General features: G+C 38.1%; 1 non-coding gene across 1 annotated transcript; it reads left to right on the forward strand.

Moving 5' to 3' along the window:
* The first annotated feature begins 631 nt into the window (after nucleotides 1-631).
* On the forward strand, nucleotides 632-738 carry LOC131172326 (small nucleolar RNA R71). The gene has a single exon (XR_009142808.1). It is a non-coding gene; the product is annotated as a small nucleolar RNA R71 (small nucleolar RNA).
* Nucleotides 739-14,712: the final 13,974 nt, after the last annotated feature.

Here is a 14,712-nt window from a genome sequence, read left to right on the forward strand (position 1 = left end):
AACCCTTTCATCATGGTTTTCATAGTCATTTTCGGTTCAGGTTGTTGAGGTTGGAGAGGTAGTGATGACTGTGTAAAGCTTTGTCCTCTGTTCTAAAATCCAAGGGGTACTGGTGGTTTGTACCCTTGTTGCTTGTTTATTGGCTGGTTTTGCTGATTAGACCATGAGAAATTTGGGTGGTTCCTCCATCCAGGGTTGTAAGTATTTGAATATGGATTGTTGGGTTGCCTCTGGTTAAAGTTTCCTCCATTATTCACATAGTTCATCTGTTCTGAGGAGGGTTCATTAAAATTGCTACATTCTGAACTCATGTATCCTCCTCCATAGCTATCTTCAGGTTGACTATTTGTACCAACTGCGTTGGCTTGCATTCTTTTCGAGTTTCCTTATGAGCTGATCAAACTGAGTATTTATCATACTTAGGGCGTCTACTTCTAGTACCCCTGCAGTTTTCCTTGCATTTTCTCTTTCATTTGACCATTCATAATATGGTATGCAACCCTTTTCTAGAAGTTCAAGTGCTTGTGGCACTGTTTTCTCCATTAGATCACCCTCTGCAGCTGAATCAACTGTGCTCCTTGTAGAGGGTAGTAATCTATTATAGAAATTTTGCACTAATAGCCAATCTTATATACCATGGTGTGGACATTCCCTCTGCAAGTCTTTGTATCTTTCCCATGCATCATAGAGTGATTCTCCTTCCTTTTGTCTGAAGGTGTTAGGCTCAAGCCTCAGTTTTGCAGTCTTTGCAGGTGGAAAATACCTTGCTAGGAAAGCTTGAGAGAGGTTCTCCCAAGTGGTGAACGTTCCAGCTTTTTGAGAAAGTAACCACTTCCTCGCTCTGTCTCGAAGGGAGAATGGGAATGCTTTGAGTCTTATTGCTTAATCAGACACTCCATTCATTTTGAATGTGTCACATAGGGCAAGAAAGCATTGGAGGTGATAGTGTGGGTCTTCTGTAGGGGAACCTACAAACTGGGTTTGTTGAATCATTTGGAGCCATGCTAGTTTTAATTCAAAGTTGTTGGCTTCCACTGTGGGTCTAGTGACACTAGGCTAAAATCCTTGGACAGATGGAGCTCCGTAATCTCTCAAGAGTCTTGGTCTGTCATTATTATCGCCCATGGTTGGAATTTCAGGATCTCCTTTACCGTGCTCTTGATGTTTCCTTTCCCTCCTGATGGCTTTCAGAGTTCTGTCTATCTCCGAATCACAGTCCAATATTTCTTCTTCTAGCCTTGTTCTGGTTATATACCAGATTGAGCACCTGAGAGAAAAGAAGAAAAATATAACCAGTAAAATAAAACTAAATAATAAATATAATTGCCTAAATCAGCTAAATTCCCTATTGCTTGATATTACTAAAGCCAAAGAATCCCTGGTAACGGTGCCAAAAACTTGTTTGCTAGTTTTACAACCCCGCAAGTGCACGGATCGCTAATAAGTAATAAAGTGATAAGTAGAGTATCGTTCCCACGAGGACCTTTGTTTAGCAACTACCAAACTACACAGTAATTTTGACTATTTAGGCTATCGTATATTTAGGGAATGAAGTTTGTTAACTTTAAACACTAGAATAGTAAACTTAAAATGAAATAATCTATTTTTGGAATAATCCTAGAGTTAAGATTTCACACTTGAATCTTATTAGGGATGTTATCTCGTTTATTTACTGAATTGAGGTTCGTTTTCCTTGATGGAAATTAGCCTTAAGTTTTCCTAAATCCTCTCTCAAGGCATCTAGGGTGTGTACCAACTACACGGGCCTGGTTACACAGGCCGTGTACTGTTGTTCCCATAAGGTTCTTCAAGCTTGCACCCGGCAGAGATTTACATGGGTCTACTTACACGACCCATGTACTTGTGTTTCTCATCGATTCTCTTGGCTTTCTTCTGGCAGAGAGTTACACGGTCTGGGGCTTGGTTTACACGACCTGTGTACTTTGTATTAGCAGTAATTCTCTGTCTCTTGACTCCTCCAAGCTTTCCTTTGTACTCTTATACTTTTGAGGCTTTACCCAAACACTTGAAATAATGCAGAAAACATGGAATTAAGGGCTTTACAATAGAAATCACAAAAACTAATGAAGTCAACTATTATGCATGAAAATACTTGCCTGAATGCCATGAAATAGTATGTAAATGTGCTTAAAAACATCTATATAATTCAAGCGTATCAATGAGTACTAACATCATATATATATATATATATATATATATATATATAGGTCTTAAAAATTTTTAAATACGTTACAGTTTTATTTTTAAAAATAATAATTATATATTTTGATAGAATCACAGTGATACTTCAAAAATTTCTCGTAACGTGCCCACACTTTATATATAACAAGTCCTCATTAACGTGTCCACCACTTTATAGTGCGTTGCCAATGTGGATGCTTTTAAGAATTGAAAGTCCCCACCTGAATTTAGTATGTAAGACTTTTGCAGCTTTGATTTTTCAAACGTGCATTAATTTCCGTGAGTAGAGTGGGAAATATACCTATATCTCTCTATCATAATGATTGCCATTGATTGATTTTAGTTTTTTATTTCCCAAGTGCTGATGCTAAGTGCTTGCTGTAATTAACATGTCGTGCGTGGGAAGGAAAGAGCAAATCAAGGATTTAGAGAGGAAAAGAATGGTTAATTTTTCCAACTTATGAGTAGAAGAACAATTAATCATATATAAATCAAAGTGATTAATTGCATTTGCATTTTTATTTTCCAAATCTTTTAATAATTACAATTATTATTTACATATAAAGGTTGCAAGGAGGTGAAGCAGGGAGGATTCAGTAATTCAGATAAAACAACATTGTTTTGGGCCAGATTTGTGGGTTCAAGTTTAATAAAATCATGAATATGAATTAAACCGTTATAAAATAGTTTAAAAGATTGTTCTTAAACTATTGATTTCGGTTTGAATCTCAGTTTAAAATGATTTGAAGGGCGGTTCAAAAAAAAAAAAGATTGTTCAAGACGGTTTTGAGGGCGATTTGGGAGCGATTAAGAAAAAAAAATTTAGAGAAAAATTTTATTGATTTAGAATTAACTTATATTCATAAAAATATTTTATTTTTTTTAGAAATCTTTCAATCAAAATAAAATAAAGAAAAAGATAATGAAATTAATTTATCTTTAAGAAAAATTAATAAGAAAAGACTTGGATTTGATTAAAAAATTAGAGATAAAATTATATTTTTTTAAGAAATTAAAAAGTACATGAACTTAATTTTGCTTATATATCCTCTTAGAATTTAGAGAAATTAAAGTTTACAGTTTTATTACTTGCATTTTTTCTAAAAATTATATAAAATAGAGGTACTGGAAATTTTATTGAAGATATAAAGTAATAATAGAGTAATTGATATGATATTGAAAATTTCAGTGAGTGTATAAAATAATAAAGTAGAGAAATTAGGAGAGTATTGAGAATTAAAAAGAATAGAGAAAATAATTATTTAGAAAATTTGAGAGAAATTGAGAAAGTATTAAGAATTAAAGAGAGTGGAAAGAATAATTACATAGATAATTTAAGATTTATATAAATGAATTAGGAATGAGATGATGTATTTATTAAGTTCTTTTGTATTTAAATTATCAGTTTGATCCGGTTCGAAATCGTTAATTCAATCTGATTTGAAACCGTTGATTTACATTTCTTAAAAATATATGAACCTTAATCAAACCACAAAAGAGTGATTTTGATCAGTTCAAAGTAGGTTCTAATTTTGACCAAATTGATTTCAGTTCAATTTTAATTTGAAATCGATCCATGCCACCCCTACCTTTGTCAATTTCATATCAACCATTCGGTGGTAAGGTGGAACCAAGTCAAATATTAAAAACCACTTTGCAAAATTAGTTGGCGAGTCAATTTTTCAAGTCATTTTGTCTTGTCAATTTCCCACAAGTGGTCATTTGATTCGTGGCGAAAACGCATCAATTATCTACAAGAGCAAGTGGTGCAGGTTGGAGCAAGACTGCATACCAGCTTTCACACAAAGCAACTGTCGAGATCATTATCGCCATAATAAAACCAAATGCCTGTCATCTAATTAATTATTATTACTAGATTAAAAGATGGATGGAATTAGGGTTTGCAAATTTTGATTCTATCGCTCGACCCAAGAAAGATTTGCAAAAATTTCAAATGGCACAAAATTTGAAAATGTATATAAAATTAAGGGTTCAATTAAAGATCAATCCAATAATTGTATAATTCTACTTAAAAATGACACATTCTGAATGGTCTAATTAACTATTTTTTTAAAAATTAAATTAATAAAATTAAAATTTTTAATAAAAATTAATATTTTGATCTAAATTAATCCACAGCTTACAAATTAACTTGAACTCTTTATTTTTACAGTAAAATGATGGCTAACTTAAATTAACCCAATATGAATTCGCTTAAAAAAGATGAGACCCATATGATCAAGAATCAATTGAGAGTTAATTAAGATAAAAACTTTCAAAAAAAATTAAGACAAAATTTAAAATTAAATTTATTTGGATATAAATAAAAAATTTAAGGACAAATTTAGCTTTTTTTCATTTTAGAATTGTGAACGATAATTGGCAATTTTTTCTTTTATAAGCTCTGGGTGAGACTTAAATTTAAAGCTTTTATAATTCTTGAAACGAACTCCAATACTATTAAACTAAAGCCTATTGATATTATTAATAATGATTATTATGTCTTATCAAACTAAAGAAAAAGTAAAAGAAGAAAATCCATGCAGAACTAATCTCCCAAGGAGTTAGAGGAACACTAAAATTAAGGGGCTCACAAATGATAAAACCTGAGAATTTCTCCATGATAACAGCTTGGCCTGTTGGTTGTGGAGCTACTAGCTATCGCCTCAGGTAAAATCTAAAGGAGACTTCAAAGAAAGTTGAAGGGGTCAGTCTATATAAAAATAATAATTAATCATTTCTCGGTTGTTTAATCAAGCTGGCCACCAAATTCTGATAAATATATTAAACCAGGAAATATTTCATGTTATGAAGAAGAGCAAGAAATTGCTGCGATATTTACATTTTATTTACTTCTTTTTTTTTTTTTAACTATTTAGGGTTCTTGCTATTGAGAACTGAGATTGACATTCCCATACCTAAGAGAAGGTCGTTGATGTATATATGCTTATAATTTGCAATGCATTGTAGAATGTTAGCATTGTTTTCATCTTAAATCTATCAAACTTCTTTCATCTTTAGATTTTATCAAATCCTATTGTGGGTCTATTTTTTATAATTTTTCATCTTTCCGCGATGGAGTGTTATATAATATGATGAGTGTTTGCTAGTTTTACAACCCCGCAAGTGCACGGATCACTAACAAGTAATAAAGTGATAAATATAGTATCGTTTCCACGAGAATCTTTGTTTAGCAACTACCAATCTACACAGTAATTTTGACTATCTAGACTATCGAATATTTAGGAAATAAAGTTTGTTAACTTTAAATACTAGAATAGTAAACTTGAAATGAAGTATTTTATTTTTGAAACAATCCTGGAGTTAAGATTTCACACTTGAATCTTATTACGGATGTTATCTCGTTTATTTATTGAATTGAGTTTCGTTTTCCTTGATGGAAATTAGCCCTAAGTTATCCTAAATCCTCTCTCAAGGCATCTAGGGTGTATTTTAATTAACTTAAACACCCTACTTTCGTGGTAATCAAATTAATTAAAATCCTTTAAAATCTTTGACCAATTTTTAGGTTTCACAAAAGTATCAGCCTATGTTTAGGTCAGAATTCCTAGGTTTAAGATCTTGATTTTCTAATGTTAATCTTCACCTTTTAGTCCTTCAATCAATATCTACAATCATGTCTAAATGGGTACCATCACATAGCATGCATTAGGATCACAAGAAATTAAATCAAGAAACGAATCTCAAATCCAGTAAATAAAACTTAATGTTCATCCATAATAATAATTACAAGCATTACTCTCCCAATTCCAAGATAAGGAAACTACTCACTCATGGTGAGTTCAGCAAACATCATGATAAAAGGTAAAAACAGTAAAAAGAAAAATCATGTAAAAGAAATAAAGAAATAGAAATCTGTCTAGGGAGATGAAACGAAAGAACCAGAGATAGTTTGCAGCTTTGATTTTGTGGAGCTTCAGCTGGAAAACTTCTTTTGGTACTGATGTGGAACCCAACAGCAGCAGCCTTCAGCAGCTATTTATCTAAAAACAGGAGGGAATTCGAGTTATAAAATTGGTTGCAGCATAGTACACGGCCCGTGTGTCACTCCACGGGTCCCATAATGCAGGGCCGTGTAACTTGCTGGAGGAGAATTGCGAAATCTTATTTTGGCATAGAAAGTTACACGGGTCTGTGCCAACTACATGGGTCTGGTTACACAGGCCATGTACTGTTGTTCCCATAAGGTTCTTCAAGCTTGCGCCCGGCAGAGACTTATACGGGTCTGTAAAATTACACGGGTCTACTTACACGACCTGTATACTTGTGTTTCTCATTGATTCTCTTGGCTTTCTTCTGGCAAAGAGTTACACCGGTTTGAGGCTTGGTCTACATGACCCGTGTACTTTGTATCAGTAGCAATTCTCTGTCTCTTGACTCCTCCAAGCTTTCCTTTGTACTCCTATACTTCCAGGGCTTTACCCAAACTCCTGAAATGATGGAGAAAAAATGGAATTAAGGGCTTTACAATAGAAATCACAAAAACTAATGAAGTCAACTATTATGCATGAAAATACTTGCCTGAATGCCATGAAATAGTATGCAAATGTGCTTAAAAACATCTATACAATTTAAGCATATCAAATACCCCCAAACTCAAACTTTTTCTTGTCCTCAAGCAAAACAAAACTCTGTTTTAAAACACATTTCAGGGGACACTTAGGAATACAACCATTAATTTAATAAGCATAGAATTGAACTCCTCCAATCCTTCATTCCAATTTCCTTCTTTCAAGGCATAAGGGTTCTACTAGCTACCCGTTTAGAACTTCACCTCATTTCATAGTGTTTCGACTAATTATTCCTCTTTACAAGACTATTAATAAGCCACAAATAACCTGTTTTATCGAGAAAGTTTTGAGAAACACTAACTCCCCCAAATTTGCCTCTTTTGTGAGTAATTGTGGAGAAGTAATTCAATTCTAACTCCATAGGCATATCTTAATTTTTGATCTCCACTAATATAGCATGTACTTTTCGAAAGATCAAAAGGTCTTTAAAAGGGTTGTAATGGGGCTAAGGGATAATGACTTGGTTGCCAATGAAAGGCTTTTAGGGAATGCAAATATGAGGATAGCATGTACATATAAAGCTCTGATTTTGTATGAAGAGGAATGGCTTTTGGCTTTTTGCAGTGTCAAGCATGCTTCCATGATACTTATCTTGGGACTTCTTCTCTCTCTCTCTCTTTTTTTTTTTTTTTTGTGTCCTCTCCCCCAAACTCATTGCTTTTGCTGGGTTGTAAAGGCAAATTTTTCTTTGAATTTCAATTGCATATTTGCATTCCTTCTTGAGTTCCTCATCCTCTCTTCATTTTCTTTATGCATTTTGCTTCCTCAAAAGGGTATGGTAAGTGGTTAGGCTAGGGGCTAGGTAAATAACATGGGTAAGCAATAAATTTTAAGGGATAAACATAGGCTTCAAGTTGGCTACAAGCGATATTCATTTTGATTAGGGGTGGCTAAGGCTTAGTGAGGTTATATCAAAGAATGCCTTAATCATTTCTTCATCAAGCATATGCTAGGATTTCGCTTTACTAGGTCCAAGAGATATGTTCTAAAGCTAGTGAGGCAATTTTTAGGTTTGCTTGTATTTCAAAAATTGTTCTCCTAAATTTACAAGTTCAGTGTGATAAATTAATAGTTATGAAGAGGTTTAACTAGTCTAGTTCCATTAAAGAGATTAGTTTCTTCACAAAGAACATGTTAGAATCTCTTTTTGCCTATCTAGATACGTTCATTCCTCTATCCCGTGGAGTCCAATTATTAGCTTATTAGAATTTGGTTATAGTGCTAAGTTTCACAATTGAAAGTCCAAAAATTTTTCAAAAATTCTCGAAAATTTTGATACACAAGAATAATGTAGCTGAATTTGAATAATGCAATGATGTGCATGTAATGATATGCAAATGCAATTGTATCCCCCCCCCCCCCCCCAAACTCAAGCTAGACATTGTCTTCAATGTTAACATAATGTACAAAATCAGAGCAAACGTACAAAAATTTTAAGGAAGCATATTATTTATTAAGCATGGAAAATATTTTGAACATAAATCAAATAAAAGAGACCTATGGTTTCAAGTTAGGACTAAGGCATGTAAGATATTACAATAAAGGTCCTATCCTATAGTCCTAGCTCTAAAAGGCCTCTGATGATGATGATGGTGATGCTGGTGATCCTGGCTCCTCTTCCTCCTCATCCTCCTCATCTAGTTTATCCATTAGCATGTCCAGTTTGTTGTGTGCTTCCTGGAGGCTGTCCTCGATAGCACGCATCCTGCCGTATATTATGGTCTCCATGTGTTGCAGGTATGCGAGGACCGGATCTGTCAGTGGTGGTGTGTATGGGGGCACTCGGACAAGGGACTCTTCGAACATCCGCCCTTGCCCTTATTCTTGAGGCTGTGAAGTTTTGCCAGGTCTCTCTCTTGCCTCGTCTCTCCGAGGGATGGTGTTTCCTTCGACATCCACCAAGTAGCATGTGTTACCCACCTTCTTACATATCCCCATGGATATGCAGATAGTTTGATCAATTCTCGACGTTCCAGTAACAATGTGCAGTCTGTGATGTCCTGGAACAAAGCCGAAGTGGAGGGCAATGGTGGTAACAAGGCCACCAAGTACAATGTGCTCAGTAGACTGATGGCAAAGGCATCAGAGATGGTTGCAAAAGAAGAAGCCAGTGCTGCACCGCTATCCAGTTACCATGCACCATAGGAAAAATAGCTCGTTGGCATTGACAACGCCAAGGCTGTCGCCACGCCCCATGATGGTGTGGGCGGCGAACCAATGCATATATCGCAGTGTTGGACTAGTGATGCCTGTGGATTTAGATTTACTGGAGTTGTACGGCTCTGTGTTCGGTGCAATGGAATCCCAGAAGTTGATGTTGTTGTATAGCATGCAATTTCTTGGGATCTCTTGGTGGCCAGCGCTGTCAAAGCCAAAAATGGCGTTGAACTAGTCCATGTTCATTACCCGGTCGACACTAAGGAGGCAAAACTCAATCCTGCCCCTATCCTCCCTATCGGTAGGCCATAAGGTGGCCTTGAAGCTACCCAAAAATTCTAGCGTGGTGTCTTTGTAGGCTGGGAATTGGAGTTGGGCGAACCTTGTCCACCTAATGCTGTCAAGTAGCCCATTGATTTCATCTTGCAACCGATTTGCTCCAAAAGCGAAAAATCCATGTATTTGGTGGAGGATATTTTTCGAGCATGAAGTCTGGTGCACATTACTTTATCGGCATCATCTTGAAACCCCCAAGGAATAGAGATTTCGGGTTGTGGAGTGAGTTATGGCTGTGGTTGCGATGGAGGAGGGGCTTGTTGAGATGGTTAGGGAGTGGCTACCCTCGTTCTTGGGCGTTGGGTTAGAGGCTGGGGTGGAGAAGGTGAAGATTCTCCTCTTTGCCTTGAAGAAGAGCCGATCCTTCTCGCAGATCTCTTCGTAGGAGCCATGGATGGGTTTTTGGGAAGGAGAAGAATAGGATTTTGGTGAAGGGGGATGAGATTTGAGAGGTTTTTATAGGGTCAGAAGGGAGGAGATGAAGGATTTTGTGTTTATGAAGGGTTTTAATGCTAGGGGTGCATTTAAAGAGCCGTTAGGACTCTTCATTTCGCGCGTTTCAAGCCCTAGGAGTCACGTCTGCGATGAAATTCACGGGTTATGTATCATTACACGGGTCCCGACATATAGGGCCGTGTAAATTTCTGCCCACAATTTTCAAAATCTGTCGTAGTACACGGCCTGTGTAAATGAGCTCTGGGACCCGTGTAACTTTCTCTTTCTCGAGTTTCTTTGCTGGATATGTTACACTGCCCATGTAAATTACATGGAGCCCCATGTAAATTTCTGTCTCTAAGTTATTCTGCTAGAGGCATTACACGGTCCGTGTAACTTGGACTATGGACCCGTGTAACTTTCTGTTTCTCGAAGAGTTGAAATTGCATGAAATTTATGGACTTCCAAAAAGTTACACGGGGCGTGTAAAACCAATACACGACCCGTGTAATTTTCTGATTTTTCAAATCTTTGGCAAATGAAAAATTTCATCATCACAACACATGAAATTGATGTGGAGTTGAGTAATAAAGCTACTTCCCTGGTTTTCTCCAAATTCCCTTTTGTGGTTTTGACTTGGTGATTCCTTTCCTCTCTTGATCTTTACTCTTCTTTCCAAAAATTCCTACAAAGCGAAATGCTAATAAGTGTGAAACAAAAATCAATACGGAAAAGGAGAAAAAGAAAAGAAAAGTTTAGAAGAAATTTTGGGTTGCCTCCCAAAAAGCGCTTGTTTATAGTCTTTAGCTGGACTTTGCTTATTTATGGTCTGTCGGTAGGATGGTCAAGAGTGCAATGGGCTTCCGTTTCTATGGGTTCTCCCTGAAAGTAAGGCTTCAGCCTCTGCCCATTGACCTTGAATGCACCTGAGGTTTCGCTCCATACCTCTACTGCTCCATGTGGGAAGACTTGGATGACCTTGAAAGGTCCGGACCATCTTGACTTCAGCTTCCTCAGAAAGAGTTTCAATCTAGAGTTGAATAAGAGGATAAGATCTCCTTCTTTTATCTCTTTCCTTACTATGCGCCTGTCATGCCATCTTTTGGTTTTATCCTTGAAGATTTTGGCATTTTTGTGTGCATCCTGTCGGATTTCTTCCAACTCATTCAGTTGTAAGAGCCTTTTCTCACCAGCAGCTTTGAGGTCAAAATTTAGGATCTGAATTGCCCAGTAGGCTTTATGCTCAAGTTCAACAGGGAGATGGCATGATTTTCCATAAACCAGTCAGAAGGGTGTTGTGCCAATTGGGGTTTTATATGCAGTGCGGTATGCCCAAAGTGCATCATCTAACTTCATGCACCAGTCCTTCCTGGATCTGTTAACAGTTTTCTCCATAATCTGCTTCAGTTCCTTATTTGAGATTTCTACTTGACCGCTGGTTTGAGGATGATAAGGTGTGGCCACCTTGTGAGTCACTCCATACTTTTTCAGTAGTGTTTTGAATTGTTGGTTGCAGAAGTGACTTCCTACATCACTGATTATTACTCATGGTGTGCCAAATCTTGTGAAAATGTTTTTCTTAAGGAATCTTGTGGCCACTCTAGTATCGTTGGTTGGTGTCGCAATTGCTTCTACCCATTTTGACACATAATCAACTCCAACCAGAATATATTTGTTTCCGCGGGAAGCGGGAAATGGGCCCATGAAGTCTATTCCCTATACATCAAACAATTCTATCTCAAGTATACTATGTAGTGGCATTTCATTCCTCCTTGAACTGTTACCTGTTCTTTGGCATTGATCACAACCTAGCACAAAGGATCTTACATCCTTAAACAACTGTGGCCAGTAAAACCCTGCTTGCAAAATTTTTGCTGCAGTTTTTGAGGTGCCGAAATGTTCTCCATATAGTGATGAATGGCAGTGATAAATGACACTTTCCATATCTTCCTCTGGTCTGCATCTTCTTATCAGCCCATCATTACATCTCTTGTACAGTAGAGGTTCCTCCCATAAGTAATATCTTACATCATGTAAGAATTTCTTCCTTTGCTAGTAAGTCATGTTTGGAGGCAGTATCCTGCATACAAGAAAATTAACAAAATCAGCGTACCATGGAGCCTTGGAGAATGCATGTAATTGCTCATCGGGAAATGAATCATCAATTGGCAAATCTTCAAAGTCCTCCATGTACTCCAATTTTAGTCTGAAAAGATGGTCAGCTACTACATTTTCAGATCCCTTTGTGTCCTTTATTTCAAGGTCAAATTCTTGTAGGAGTAGGATCCATCGAATCAGCCTTAGTTTTGCTTCCTTCTTGTTCAAAAGGTATCCGTTGCAGCATGATCTGTAAATACAATGACTTTGGACCCAATGATGTAAGATCTGAACTTGTCCATTGCAAACACCACTGCTAGGAATTCCTTCTCTGTGGTGGCATAATTGATTTGCGCATCATCTAATGTTTTGCTAGCATAATAAATAGCATGGAGCTTTTTATCCTTTCTTTGCCCGAGCACTACTCCAACTGCAAAGTCACTCGCGTCGCACATCACCTCGAATGGTAGCTCCCAATTTAGTGGCTGCATTATTGATGCTGATATCAGGGCTTCTTTGATCCTGTTAAAGGAAATAAAGCAATTTTCATCAAAATCAAAGGGAATATCTTGACTTAACAAGTTAGTAAGTGGCTTAGCTATTTTAAAAAAGTCCTTGATAAATCTTCTGTAGAATCCTGCATGTCCCAAAAAGCTTCGCACTCCCTTGACTGATGTTGGTGTTGGCATGTTTTTAATGATCTCAATTTTTACCTTATATACTTCAATTCCTCTTTCTGATATCAAATGTCCCAGAACTATGCCTTCCCTTCCCATGAAGTGGCATTTTTCCTAATTTTGGACCAGGTTTGATTCTTCACATCTTTGCAACACCTTAGATAAATTAGCTAGGCAATCATCAAAAGTAGTTCCATAGACGGAAAAATCATCCATAAAAACTTCCATGATATCTTCAATATAATTAGAAAAGATAGCTATCATGCATCTTTGAAAGGTAGTAGGGGCATTACAAAGACCAAAAGGCATTTTTCTATATGCAAATGTTCCATATGGGCAAGTGAATGTTGTCTTTTCTTGGTCTTCTGGGTGAATTGGAATTTGAAAGAATCCTGAATACCCATCTAGGTAACAGAAATAAGAGTGTTTCGCTAATCTTTCCAACATTTGGTCAATGAAGGGGAGAGGGAAATGGTCTTTTCTAGTAGCACCGTTCAATTTCCTATAGTCTATGCACATTCACCAACCAATGACTACTCTAGTAGGAATTAGTTCATTACTTGCATTTTGGATAACAATTGTCCCACCTTTCTTAGGAACTACATGTACTGGACTAACCCATTTACTATCAGAGTGTGACACTCCTTACCCGTCTATAGTGTAGCCGAGCAAGTTATGCCACTCAGTGTGCCGGAGCACCAATTTATATTTCTATTACAATTTATCCCTTTTAATTCATTTATTTTCAATTTTGATAAATCTGAATTTATCCGCAAATTTTATAGAAAATCTGGTAGAGTTGTAACGATCGGGAACCAGCCACTAGAGGAATTGTCCGCTTTGGCCATAAGCCTCACGGTTTTGTCCCATAGGTGGAATGGAGAACTTCCCAGGAGGTCACCCATCCTAGGATTTCTCTCAAACGAGCACGTTTAACCCTGGAGTTCTTCCAACTCTCCAGGCCATTCCACCAAAAGGCGCCTCTAGTGATTAGTTCCCCCATCTTATATATCATTACTTTTGAGCCCAAGACCATCTCCGTGCTTTGCCGATGTGGGATTTGCCTAAGGGATCATCCTTTCGCAGGACCTATTTCCCCCCCTTTCGGGACTCAGCGTCCTCGCTGAGGTTTGCCCCACATCGCCCAAGAGGCACGCGAGCGGCTCTGATACCAATTGTAACGATCGGGAACCAGCCACTAGAGGAATTGTCCGCTTTGGCCATAAGCCTCACGGTTTTGTCCCATAGGTGGAATGGAGAACTTCCCAGGAGGTCACCCATCCTAGGATTTCTCTCAAACGAGCACGTTTAACCCTGGAGTTCTTCCAACTCTCCAGGCCATTCCACCAAAAGGCGCCTCTAGTGATTAGTTCCCCCATCTTATATATCATTACTTTTGAGCCCAAGACCATCTCCGTGCTTTGCCGATGTGGGATTTGCCTAAGGGATCATCCTTTCGCAGGACCTATTTCCCATTTCGGACTCGGGCCCTCGCCGAGGTTTGCCCCACATCGCCCAAGAGGCACGCTAGCTGCACTGCTCACAATTGTAACGATCCGGAACCAGCCACTAGAGGAATTGTCCGCTTTGGCCATAAGCCTCACGGTTTGTCCCATAGGTGGAATGGAGAACTTCCCAGTGAGGTCACCCATCCTAGGATTTCTCTCAAACGAGCACGTTTAACCTCGAGTTCTTCCAACTCTCCGTGCCATTCCACCAAAAGGCGCCTCTAGTGATTAGTTCCCCCATCTTATATATCATTACTTTTGAGCCCAAGACCATCTCCGTGCTTTGCCGATGTGGGATTTGCCTAAGGGATCATCCTTTCGCAGGACCTATATGCAGCTCAATTGGTAAGAGGCGAAGCAAACCCGTGAGGTGATATGGGTTCGAATCCTAGCTCTGCAGGGCGAAGGGATTGAACTCCACCAGAGCGGACAGTACCTTGTGAGTCGCACCGCCGGCCTCTAGGGGTACGCGGCAAGATGGCCACCTGCAGAGGGGCTTGAGCCGGGCCCGCTAAGTCGGGATGTGACAATAAAAGGCGCTTTTTATTGTCACACCGCAGTGGGCTGCTCAGTTCTATGGCAGGCTGCATCTTCAGAGGCGGCGATGCAGACAATCGCTGCTGGAGCCTCAGCAGCTAGATTCGACCCATATCACGGTGCTGCTTTCTACCAATTGAGCCGCACCAATTGGTAAGAGGCGAAGCAAAC

The sequence above is a fragment of the Hevea brasiliensis genome, chromosome 13, assembly GCF_030052815.1.
Source record: "Hevea brasiliensis isolate MT/VB/25A 57/8 chromosome 13, ASM3005281v1, whole genome shotgun sequence".
Taxonomy (NCBI): Eukaryota; Viridiplantae; Streptophyta; class Magnoliopsida; order Malpighiales; family Euphorbiaceae; genus Hevea; species Hevea brasiliensis.